A 12,469-nucleotide genomic window follows, 5' to 3' on the forward strand; every position below is an offset into this window, starting at 1 on the left:
ACTATATGGGTAGCGAAATAAGACGCATCTTTTCTGTTACTCGTGTGCTAATGCACCTTATCACAAAAAAAACGTTCTTGAGACATTTTGGGTCCTCATGTTTGAATAAATAGCCTAATTACAATGCTTCATTCATTAATAAATAATTCATCATTAACTATACAATTGGTTGAACGGTTTTTGTGTTGATATAAATGCTTTAAAACAAACCTTTTTACAGGCGAATCACAACAGATGCATGAATGCGGCGCAGAGTCATGACGTCACATCACCAGACCAAAATAAAAGTCCCGTTCACACGCTGCTGTCTAAAATCCCCAAAATACATATAAATTTACATAGTTCGTAAATGTTTACATTTAATATACAAAATGTGTATGACATATCCCAGAGGGATATGTGTTTTTGATTAAAAAGTTTGATTAAACCATCAAAAAATTAGGAAATATTTTATATATATTTTAAAATATTTTAAATATCGAAGAAGAACAAAATCAAACTGAGTGTACTAAGGTATTTTTCTGACAAAATTACATATACAGGCAAATAACATATACAGATTTTATTTTACTAGAAAAACAAAAAGCTGACAGGAAATGTTATTACATTTAATATTTTGTTGGTTCTCTCTTGTTTTTGCATAATTAATTTGTTTGACAGCCTGGCCATAAATGATGTCTGCATAATTTGGCATGTTTCATTGTGTTATCACAAATAAAACAACTGTCTCTAAGCACAAATACACAATATGCTTAAAATCTTTAACATTTTTTTTTTTTTTTTTTTTTTTTTTTAATATTTAGATATAGAGTGAAGATGTCCCTTTTTCTAGCCGGACATGACATGGTCACTACTGCAGCATTCTATGGACCTTTATCACAATCAGCATGTCGTCTCATCCAGCTCCAATTAGTGGCGTAAAGGAATTTCTGCTTGCATTATTGTCAATAGACAGACGCCAGTTTTGAAAAGAAAATGTAATTAATTTAGTTGAACTTAAAGGTTTAGTTCACTTTGTGTAATAATCAGAGTGTACACGCGTTGTGCACGCGCATATAGGCTCATATTACTAACACGCTCTTTAAATAACAAAACAAATATTGCGGCATTGACTTTAGAGCAGGTTTCAGTTGGTCAATGGCGCGGTCTATTTCAGTTGCCTCAAAATAGCAACACGCCAACAATGTGTCTGAACACACCTCGTTTTCAGATCAGCACGCCTATAGGTGCACAAATGGGTGCAAATGCATTTTCTATTTAAACAACGTGGTGCAGGACGTGAAAATGATAACTGCATTGGGCTGAAAGTAGCAAAAAGCACTTGCATTATATCTGTCATTTTTTTAAACCTTGCCTTAAAATGTAATCAGTGACATCACAGAGGATGCACTTTACTTACTTTCCTGTTCAAGATGACAGAACAACGTTACAAGTGAGTGAACTTTAAGTTAATATGGTAAATATGAGCTGTATGTAACTTTTTTTAGGATTGGATACATTTGTGTACACTGTTAACAATTTCCCTGTATTTTTACAGTACAGTACTGGCAGCAGGGTTGCCAGCAATGTAGTGTATTTCGCTTTACAGCAATGTACTGTAATGCAATTTTACAGTACAAAGAACAGTACTGTATAACTACATAACAGTATTTTACTGTATTTTTACAGTATTTTGTAATTTGATCAATTTTTACTGTATTTTACTATATTGTATTATATAGTTATTTCACTGATAAATATTACTTATAATCATTGCTAATAATGATAAAATATATAATTATATAATACATAGGTTAGAATAGTATATACATACTATAGTTAGTAATATTACAATAGTACTATACTACAGAATAACATTACAAATCAAAAGGCAAACCAGAGTAAATTTTAAAAATGTATTTTTATTCAATCAATATATTTAAACATTTCAAAACATTTCAGAATTGTCTCCATCTTACGCCCCATCAGCAACGGTCTTGGTACAGTGCATCAGAAATTTGATTTATCTTAAAAAGTGAGCAAAAACAACAAGTGTCCCACAAGATTCACCCCTAACTGAAGGGCACGTGGATGGCTGCAAACAGGCCACAGTCCCTCAGTGTGAAGTCTTCCATTTAAACACAAAGGACCGAACGAAGCTGTTGACATGTGGGTTGATGGCCATCACTCTGCACCACGTCCTGGTCTTCTGCTCACTCCCTGTCGGGCAGTACATTTCTTTCCTTCAATGCCAAAACTATAACAAAGTCAAGGCACAAACACAAATACACGTATTACAAAAACTGTTATCCACAGCACCAATAAAGATGAACAGACAGTGTAAGATAGAAATGTCAAATGAAAATTCTGTAGCAAAACAAAATGCAACTTATTTTTAAAGTGTAAAAGGTTGTATTATTATGGCTAATACTTACAAATACGCTTCCTTGTGAAAGCAATGCACTTCCCAGGATGCAAAGACAAGTGGACCACACTGCTGGAAGAAATCAAAATAAATGTTTATTCATTGATGTTGCTTGTTGGGGATAGGCTAACACATACACTGTTGCCACATGCATTTCATATAGGCCTACTTCAATAATACATCTAGGTTAGTAAAATATTATCCTAGACCTTGCTGAATATATTGCCATGGCATGCATTATACTTGCTTTGTTGTCTAATAGATAATTATAAATGGTGATAAAGGTAATTTATATCCCAATTCATATTTTTTTTATAATCATAATCGTTTATTGTCATTACAGTCACTATGCTACAGAACAGGGTCTTCTTGCCCAAACAGATGCAGTAATAATCTGGCCAAGTTAACAATAGCCAATCTCTCTGACCCCAAACCACCCATTTACAGTACGTTTCAAGTGAAACTTAAGTATTTTCGATCTGGGCCATCTTTTTCCATGTTTTTGTGCCTAAGCACTAACGTTAACTGAAGACCGCGGCCGCTGCAGCCGTCAGTGGATGGCAAATATAATACGTTTGAGCTTGTGTGCACCGTCAGTGTACGACTATAAAAGTGCTTGTTTTTCTCACTGACAGGCTCGAATCGGACAACATTATGGAAAGGATCCCCACAGGAATATACTTTTTTTTAATCGCAAGATCCTTTTTGTTTAAACACAAACGGCCGTCTATCGATCTCCCAGCAGATTCCAACCTCGCGCGCATTAGTAAAACAAACTTCGTTCAAACTCGACAGAAACAAATTAAAACTCACCAAACCCGTTTCGGTTCGTCTTTCCACGGTTCCAACAATCATCGACATCGAGTTTGGTAGAAATAAACCCGAAGCTAATACACTGAGTTAGATTTTAAAATGTCAGGAGAGCAGCGGGGCAAAACAGCGCGTACACATCTAATAACGGTGTTTTCGACTACAGCTAGCAACATTCGCTGGCTAAATGTGCAGTTTCATTCCAGAATAAAAATGATACACTTTGTAAAAACCTAATAGTAAAATTAACTTACCAAACTTCCAGAAATACACCGTTCTGCTTCTCCGGTCACCAGCGGCCGTGTTCTTCTGTCTGTGTGATGTGACGTCACGTGGCGCGTTATTTACAGCAATCCTGTATTATTGCCTGGTATATTACAGCCAGGTTACAGCAGGGTACAGCAACACTAAAATGTACTGTAAAATATTCCCGCTCAATCAAAATTACCCAGAATGCAATATAAATTACAGTATTTTACTGTAATATAGAAATATGGTACTGTACTGTAGGTTTTTACAGTACTGTGCTGCAAAATCTACAGCGACATTTAACAGTGTAGGTTAAAATGGTTTGTTCAAACGTTAATACGAATGTAATGTTTAAACCTTTCATAAAGCGTTGTTATATTGTTTGATACAAATGACCTCTGTTTTCTGAAGCCAACATAGTCTTGTGAGAACTGAGATTACTTTGTATTTATTTATTTGGTAATAATACAGCATTGGATTGAAATTAACATTTTTCAAGGATAATCCTAGTGATGTTCAAGGTGAAACAGATGGTTTTGACACACCACTAGAAAAGCTAAGTGAGGAACCTGTGAGTATGCAGTGTAAACAAATATCAAATTTAAAAAAGAAAAAAAGATTGTTGTTTTTGACATGCTTTGTTTATATTAACATATTTACATGGTCTGCCGTCCACTGGCTGTGGTGATGAGGGAGATGAACATTGTGTCTGCAGACGCCCAAACATTCCTGAAAGACCAGAGCCCCAGTGCAGGAATGGTGCATGTGTTGGATTTAAGGATATTCAGGGTATTGCTGATATTTCACCCTGTTTCTGTCCAAACTGAACAAGACAACCACAAAAAAAGAAAACTGAAGAAGACCAAGCTATCCTTTACACATTCAGAGAAGAGTTTCAGAACAAACAGAAAGAGACAACCTTGAAGAATCAACAAGGAAATGACAATGAAGACATCGAACGGTTTTCAATTACACTGACAAGAGAAGAGTGGGCAAAGATAAAACGTCTAAAGGGCGTCTAAACCATGGATGGACAGATATGTTCTCTGAAAAAATGCATGTGTCCTGTCATTTAAATACAATATAGTAAAACTTCAGAAATCCAGAAAGCAACAGTCAGCATTTTGCTATGGAAAGACACATTGTAAGTTTCTTGGCTGTGCATTTTTCAAGTGTTGTATATATAAGGAAGCAGCAGAGGATGTGTCCACAGTATCAGTTACTGAGAGAGTCTGGACTGATTGATCATTCGGGAGAAGCTTCTTAAGAAAGAAATGTGGAGAGGGAAAACATCTAACAGATGCTTGGTGGATTCACACACATGCATGTGCAAACATAACTTCTCACGGGACATTCAAATCAGGTTCCCCAGTTCAGTGGTACAAAAATGTCAAGCAAATTTGGAAAACAATTGGATTATTTGAAAATAACAACTTAGTTGACACACATGCAAAATCACAATTAATTCTGCACAACTGAGAGTAATGTTCAGGTATGTGCGACATGTTAATTTTTGATTGTTGGATATGTTTAGTTTTTTGTGATTTTGAGTAGTCTTTTGCCTTAATAAAGGTAAAATTTAATTGACAAACCTTGTTTACTGTATAATAATAACATTTGTTTGTGATACAACTTCAAAAATCAAACCCTGGTATAATTAGTTTCTGCACTCAAAAATGATAATTTTGTCTTTTAGACAGAATCTCTCATTCAATTCAATTCACATTTATTTGTATAGCGCTTTTCACAATACATATCATTTCAAAGCAGCTTTACAGACAATGCATATTAGATGTGCTTCACACTCATTTATTGGCAGCTCTTTTCAGCACATATTGGACAGCATGTATTTAAACATGTATTCATATATAATCCATCCGACATATTATTTTGCTTGTATATAGCCTATGCACTTTTGTGATTTTAGCCTGTGACCAGGACTTTTATTTTGGAGTGGCGTTGTGACGCCATAAGACCGCGGCGCGCTGGGCGTCTGTTGAGAATCGGCTGAAGAAAGGTTTGTGTTTTGTAAGCATTTAAAGTTTTTAAATAGGCTTAGTCCCTTCATATAATGTAATAGCTAACTTTTAAGGGCGTTATTTCTGTGAGTAAAACATCCACATGAGTAACTGAAAAGGTTTTTTTCTTAGTAACAGAAAAGTTCCGTCTTATTTTGCGCCCTTTATCGTGCATCAGTTTATCATAAACATGAATTCAGTCTCTAGTAAATTGTGATGAAGAAACGAGCTTTCCGAGTCAACTGAATCAAATGCATGTCAAAAATGATTCAATCAGTGTTTCGAATCTCTTGAAAAGAGTTTCATCCTACAACACCAGAGGCTTTCAGGAGCGCTTCTAGTTTTTAGTTTGTACAAGCAGTTTTATAGCACTTGTGTTCAATTATGTATTCAGTAGCTCTTTACTGTTTTAATTGTTTAATTACATTTTTTCCTAACCCTGAACATAACTGTTGCCTCTTGATATATTTAATTTGTTTCAAAATATAAACTCATATTCTGATTCAGTTTTGATGTAAGAAAGACCTTAATTTCTCAACATTTTCTGTTTCATTAGCCACAGCGCCGTCTGATGTCTGACCTTTTAACAAAGTGCAGTAAATGGTAAAATAATGTAATAATGTTAATGTTAATAATGTAATATGAAAACACATTCCAGTTGACAACATCAATCAGCCATACTGATTTACTGTGGATTTATTTCTGTTATTTATTCTCCTAATAAACATGTCAAATTGTTCAAACACACAGAAAAAACTTCTGGTTCAGCTGAGATCACGTGACACACTATTATAAAGATGGCGTTTATTAAAGAGGAGAGTGAAGACATAAAGATTGAAGAAGTGTTCAGTGTGAAACATGAAGAAACTGAAGAACAAACAGGTTAGTTTCATTCTCAAAGCTGAACTCATTTCATTCTTATCAAAATGTGGCCTCTACGGAAATAAATTATATTTTTGTGGCATCATATGAGTGCCCAAAACAGTTTTGTGTAACATATGTAATTCTGAATTGAAAACAAAGAAAACCATTCATGTAAAACTGTAAAATGAAACAATTAAATGTGAGTAATTATCTCTACATTTGTTGACCTACATTATTTTGTTCTTTTTTATTTTCTGTTCGATTAGTGATCTTTTAGGTTCATTGCAGAACTGGTTCAGGACAGATTAAACCATGGCAGATCATCTTTGTAATTAAATCAGAAATAGACATTTGATATAGAGTGCAATAAAGCAGATAATTAATCATTTTAAAAGGCTGTTATTCACCTCCAGTTTGTGCTTTAGTCTTTGAAGTAAACAGCGTTTTAATCTTTGGTTTGCATAACTTACAGTCGACTCGTGTGAAATATCCACTCATGTACGTCCTTTTCATAATCATCAGATGATCTCGTTGTACGGACTGTAAAGCCGTGAGATACATGATATAATAATAGTTGGCGGTAATTAATTAATTTAGTTTGTGATCTAGTAAGAAGACTCTGCGCTGCTTCACTGCATTGTTAAAGTGCCCCTATTATGGATTTTTGAAAATGACCTTTCATGCAGTGCGTAATGTACCTATATTTGAATGTAAACAGTGTTCAAAGTTGTAAAGCTGAAAGTGCATCATAAAAAAAAGTTGTCTCTCAAAAGAAAGAGTTTTTAGTTCGAATCCCATTCCCTACGTTCTGTGTGGACGTCCCTCGAAAACTTGATCCCTCCTCAAACGCTGTATCTGGTGCGTATTGTGTACATGTCGAGAAGATGCTGTTTTCTGCTCTGCAATAGCAAATTATCTTTGTAAACACTTCCAAAGGATGAGGATATGAAGAACCAGTGATTAAAATTGACATGAAACATGAAAGTGTGATTAATTATTGATGTATATATTTTCTACTGGGTGTTCAAAATTCACCCCGATCGTACCTCGACGAACTCAAACACACGAAAAGAGTCAAAGACGCGAGTGAAGGCGGAGCCTCCTATTAAGTTATCATCACGGACCAATGGTAGTACGAAGGTGTTTTGCAGCTGAAGCGAACTTTTCCTGAAGGTTCGCTTTGGCAAGCCATTTCGAACTTCCAAAAAGTACACAAAACGTACTTCGTTTTGGCCTGATTTTGTTCGAAATGACATCACATCAGTTGGTTCTTTGATTTCGTTTGAGGTTTACCAGGGCCTTTACTGTATTCACAGAGACAAGAGCCATGTCATGATTTTCATTATTTAACACTTGCAGTCTGTATAATTCATAAACACAACTTCATTCTTTATAAATCTCTCCAAAAGCGTAGCATTAGCCTGTTAGCCCGAGCATAGGCTACTATCAAACTCATTCAAAATCAAGTCTAAACATCCAAATAAATACTATACTCACATGATTGGATAGGCTGCATGACGAACACTTTGTAAAGGTCCATTTTGAGGGTTATATTAGCTGTGTGAACTTTGTTTATGCAATTATAGAGTTGCGCGCTCGGGGGGCAGAGAGCGCTAGCATTTAAAGGGGACACGCACAGAATCTGCGCATTTATAATTACGCCTCAAAATAGGCAGTTAAAAAATTGAATAATAAAAAGTCTATGGGGTATTTTGAGCTGAAACTTCACAGACACATTCAGGGGACACCTTAGACTTATATTACATCTTGTGAAAAGGGATTCTAGGGCACCTTTAAACAACACAGAGTAAGCATGATAAACACAGTATCACCTGCATACATTTAAATATATACATCGACAAACATCTGGAAAATAATTCAAGTACAAAATAAAAAGTAGAGGCCCTGGTATAGACACCTGAGGTACCCCTGTGGAACGATCTCTCAAAGAAGATGTGTTTTAATCCAGGTGTAAGATAAGACTCAATACAATTGATTGTTTCTACCGAAAAGTTAAAATGTAATAATTTAGATAACAGATTTTTATGATTTAGCGTATTGAATGCCTTTTGTAAATCAATGAAAACTGCACCCACAACCCTTGTCTAGTTTTCACCACACTTGCTCAATAAAATAACATACAGCAGTTTCCGTTGAATGATGTTTACCGAACCCAAATTGCAAATGGCACAACAAATTATTTGGTATATCTAAAAAATTTACAATTTTCTCAGATACTACATTTCTAATGTTTTAGACATTACTGACAAAATTGAAATGTGTCGTTTTCGGTGAAACGGTTGGTGATCCGCTGTCTCATTCTGGTGTCTGTGTATGTGTGTGTTTCGTCACATTTATTGTTATATGTGGGCGTCGCCGCTGATTGTCTGATCAGCGGCAGCTGTTTCCCATATACCAGCCTATTTAATGCCCTGTCTTTCATCTCATGTTTGTCAGATCATTGTTTGGAGTTCCCCTGTGTTGTTCCCTGTGCTTCTCGTGTGTTCGTTCCTGGATTGGAGTTCTTCTTGATGTCGTGTTCCTGTTTTCTATTCTTCGTTGGATTCTTCATGGTGGTTTCACGCTCACGGACTCCCTTCACGATCTTCCCTCACTGGATTCCTGGCAGTCCATCGAAGTCCCTGCGTTCACCACTCTCCTGCTGTCTGCTACATGTCAGCTGACTGTTCTCATGTGTGTGAAGCTCAATAAATGAGAAGTTTAAACTTGCACTTGCATCTGCCTTTCTTTCCGTGACACAACGATCTGACCATAATGGATGCAGCAAGTTCAGCATCGCTGACGAAGTTCATCAATCACCGCATCGCTTGGATGGATCAGCAGCAGGAGAGTATTTCATCTACCGGACACGCTGTGCAAGCACTGGTGACGCAGGTGTCCGAGCTCTCCCAGCAACTGCAACAGCTTCGCAATCCCACTGCGCCGCCCACGCCGCCTGTTCCCCCCACACCACTGGATCGAGGAGACCAGCCGGAGCCACGCCTACCTGTTCCACAGTCTTACGCTGGTGAGCCTAATTTCTGCAGAACTTTTCTTACAAGATGTTCCATGTATTTCACTCTGCAGCCCCGAACCTTTGAAAAGGAGGAGTCTAGGGTGGCATTCGTGCTCACGCTCCTCACGGGGCAGGCAGCTTTGTGGGGAACGGCGGTGTGGGAGAACCAGGATTCATGCTGCACCTCGTTCCAGGCACTCGCCGCCGAGATACCGACCGTGCGGTAGCCGGCAAGGACGCGGCTCGACTGCTTACGGAGCTCAAGCAAGGGAATCGCACTGTGGCTGAGTACTCCATCAAGTTCTGTACCTTGGCGGCGGAGTGCAGATGGAACGAGGAGGCGCAGTGGGACGTCTTCCTGCATGGGTTGGCCGACCGTGTCCAGAAGGAAAGCTACATCTTGGATCTTCCCCAGAGTCTTAACGGGCTAATCGACCTCGCATTGCGAGTGGACGCTCGCCTCAGTCGTGTGGAACGCTTCTCCCTTCCTGACCACGGAGCTAGAGCCGCGGAGGGCCGTTCGACCAGCGCTGCAGACACGGTCGGTCCCACCTACCATTCTGAACCCATGCAGGTAGGGAGAGCTCGGCTTTCCCGGGAGGAGAGAGAGAGGCGGAGATCCCAAGGACTGTGCATTTACTGTGGAGGAGCGGGGCATTTTCTGCATTCATGCCCGAGTAAAGGATCGAGCCCAATAGTAATGAAGAGGCTACTATCGGGTGGGATCTCCACCGAGAAGTCCTCACCTTCCACTCTCCTTCCGGTAAGACTGAGATGGGCCAACCACACTCTCACCTGTCAAGCACTACTGGACTCGGGAGCTGAGGGTAATTTCATGGACATTCACTTTGCACAGAAGCATCACCTGCCTATCACTCCACTCACCAGTCAGATTGCTGTCAACGCCCTCAATGGCCAGAGTCTTCCCAACATCTCACTCAGCACCAGCTCCATAACCTTGATTACATCCGGCAACCACACAGAATCCATCCAATTTCTGCTCATGGACTCCCCCTTAGCACCCATTGTACTCGGACACCCCTGGCTCACTCAACACAACCCCAAGGTGGACTGGCGGCAGCACTCCATCTCCAAATGGAGAACTCAACGTCACAAGTCCTGTCTTATGTCTGCGTGTCCGTCTGTCTCTGTCTCTGTGTTACAGGAGAAGGCAGTGGATCTATCAAACGTGCCCGTGGAGTATCTGGATCTGAAGGAAGTGTTCAGTAAGTCCTGTGCTGCTTCTCTTCCTCCGCATCGTCCCTATGACTGTGCTATAGATTTAGTGCCAGGTAAGTCTCCGCCTAAAGGCAAGTTGTACTCTTTCGGTTCCTGAGAGGGAGGCCATGGAGAAATATATTTCTGATTCTCTAGCAGTGAAGTTCATCCGCCCTTCCTCTTCTCCAGCGGGGGCGGGGTTCTTTTTTGTAGGGAAGAAGGATGGTTCCTTGCAACCTTGCATTGATTACCAAGGGTTGAATAACATCACGGTAAAGAATACATATCCTCTGCCGTTGATGTCTTCAGCCATCGAGAGGTTGCAAGGAGCATCCATTTTCACAAAATTGGATTTACGGAACGCTTATCATTTGGTTCGCATCAGGGAGGGAGATGAGTGGAAGACTGCCTTTAACACCCCTAGGGGGCACTTTGAATACTTGGTCATGCCCTTCGGGCTGTCCAACTCCCCGGCGGTCTTCCAGGCACTCGTTAATGACGTGTTGAGAGAGATGGTTGACCAGTTCATTTATGTCTACCTGGATGACATATTGATTTTTTTCCCTCATCTCTCCAGGAACATGTGCAACACGTCAGACGAGTGCTTCAACCACTGCTAGAGAATGGGCTTTTTGTCAAGGCGGAGAAATGCGATTTTCATGCACAGTCTGTTTCTTTCCTAGGGTACATCGTCTCGTCTGAGGGAGTTCGCATGGATCCTGAGAAGGTTAAGGCTGTGGTGGATTGGCCAAGTCCAGATTCCTGTAAGGCTCTACAGAGGTTTCTGGGGTTTGCCAATTTTTACCGGCGGTTCATTCGCAATTTCAGCCAACTAGCCGCGCCTCTGACCGCCTTGACTTCCCCCAGAACGACGTTCAGGTGGTCCGATGCAGCTGAGGCTGCATTCGCCAAACTGAGAAGTCGCTTCGTTTCGGCTCCCATTCTCATAGCTCCTGATCCCTCACGTCAGTTTGTGGTGGAGGTCAATGCGTCAGAGGTGGGGGTAAGTGTAGTGCTATCCCAGCGTTCTCCCACAGACGATAAGATGCATCCCTGCGCATTTTATTCCCATCGTTTATCTCCAGCCGAGCGTAATTATGACATTGGTAACAGAAAGTTGCTAGCAGTCAAGTTAGCATTGGAAGAATGGCGTCACTGGTTGGAAGGTTCGGGGGTACCTTTTATTGTTTGGACTGATCACAAGAACTTAGAATATATCAGATCTGCCAAAAGACTAAATTCCAGGCAGGCTTGGTGGGCACTTTTTTTCGGACAATTTGTTTTTTCTCTCTCATACCGCCCGGGTTCTAAAAACATCAAACCTGATTCTTTGTTTCGCATTTTTGATCCTTCCGAACGCCCGTCTACTCCTGAGTGTATTCTTCCCAAGACATTAGTGGTCTCCACTCTGACATGGGAGGTCGAATCGAAGGTCAAGATGGCCTTACAAGGGGTAACGCCCCCGCCCGGGTGCCCACCGAATCAATTATTTGTGCCGTAGAGGTTAAGATCCAATGTTATCAAGTGGGGGCATTGTTCCAACGTGGCTTGTCATCCAGGGGTTAATCGCACCAGTTCTTTGGTCAAGCAACGATTCTGGTGGCCTGCTATGGCTCGTGACATTCGCAGTTTTGTTTTGGCTTGCTCGATTTGTGCCACTGGTAAGACTTCCAATCGATCCCCAGATGGGTTACTCCGACCGCTGTCTGTCCCTTCGAGACCCTGGTCCCACATTGTGCTAGATTTTGTCACCGCCCTCCCACCCTCCCAGGGGAATACGTCGTTTTGACCGTAGTGGACCGGTTCTCAAAAGCGACTCATTTCATCCCTTTACCCAAATTACTCTCTGCTAAGGAGACAGCGGAAACTGTCGTAGACCATGTCTTTCGG

At 40.1% G+C, this 12,469-nt stretch overlaps 1 protein-coding gene and 1 long non-coding RNA gene across 5 annotated transcripts in view; both read right to left on the reverse strand.

Moving 5' to 3' along the window:
- LOC125269701 (gastrula zinc finger protein XlCGF8.2DB-like) overlaps positions 1-288 on the reverse strand; it is a 37,027-nt gene extending 36,739 nt beyond the window's left edge. For all 4 annotated transcript variants that reach the window (XR_007185182.1, XM_048192649.1, XM_048192647.1 and 1 more), the window contains exon 1: positions 211-288. The gene's annotated coding sequence lies outside the window, so the exon portion shown is untranslated. The remainder of the gene's footprint in view (positions 1-210) is intronic.
- Positions 289-827: 539 nt separating this feature from the next.
- Positions 828-3,569, reverse strand: LOC125269470. The gene is made up of 3 exons (XR_007185112.1): positions 3,469-3,569; positions 2,415-2,476; positions 828-2,236 (listed from the first exon to the last, which is right to left on the reverse strand). It is a non-coding gene; the product is annotated as an uncharacterized LOC125269470 (long non-coding RNA).
- Between the last annotated feature and the right edge of the window lie 8,900 nt (positions 3,570-12,469).

Source organism: Megalobrama amblycephala, linkage group LG6 (genome assembly GCF_018812025.1).
Source record: "Megalobrama amblycephala isolate DHTTF-2021 linkage group LG6, ASM1881202v1, whole genome shotgun sequence".
Lineage (NCBI taxonomy): Eukaryota > Metazoa > Chordata > Actinopteri > Cypriniformes > Xenocyprididae > Megalobrama > Megalobrama amblycephala.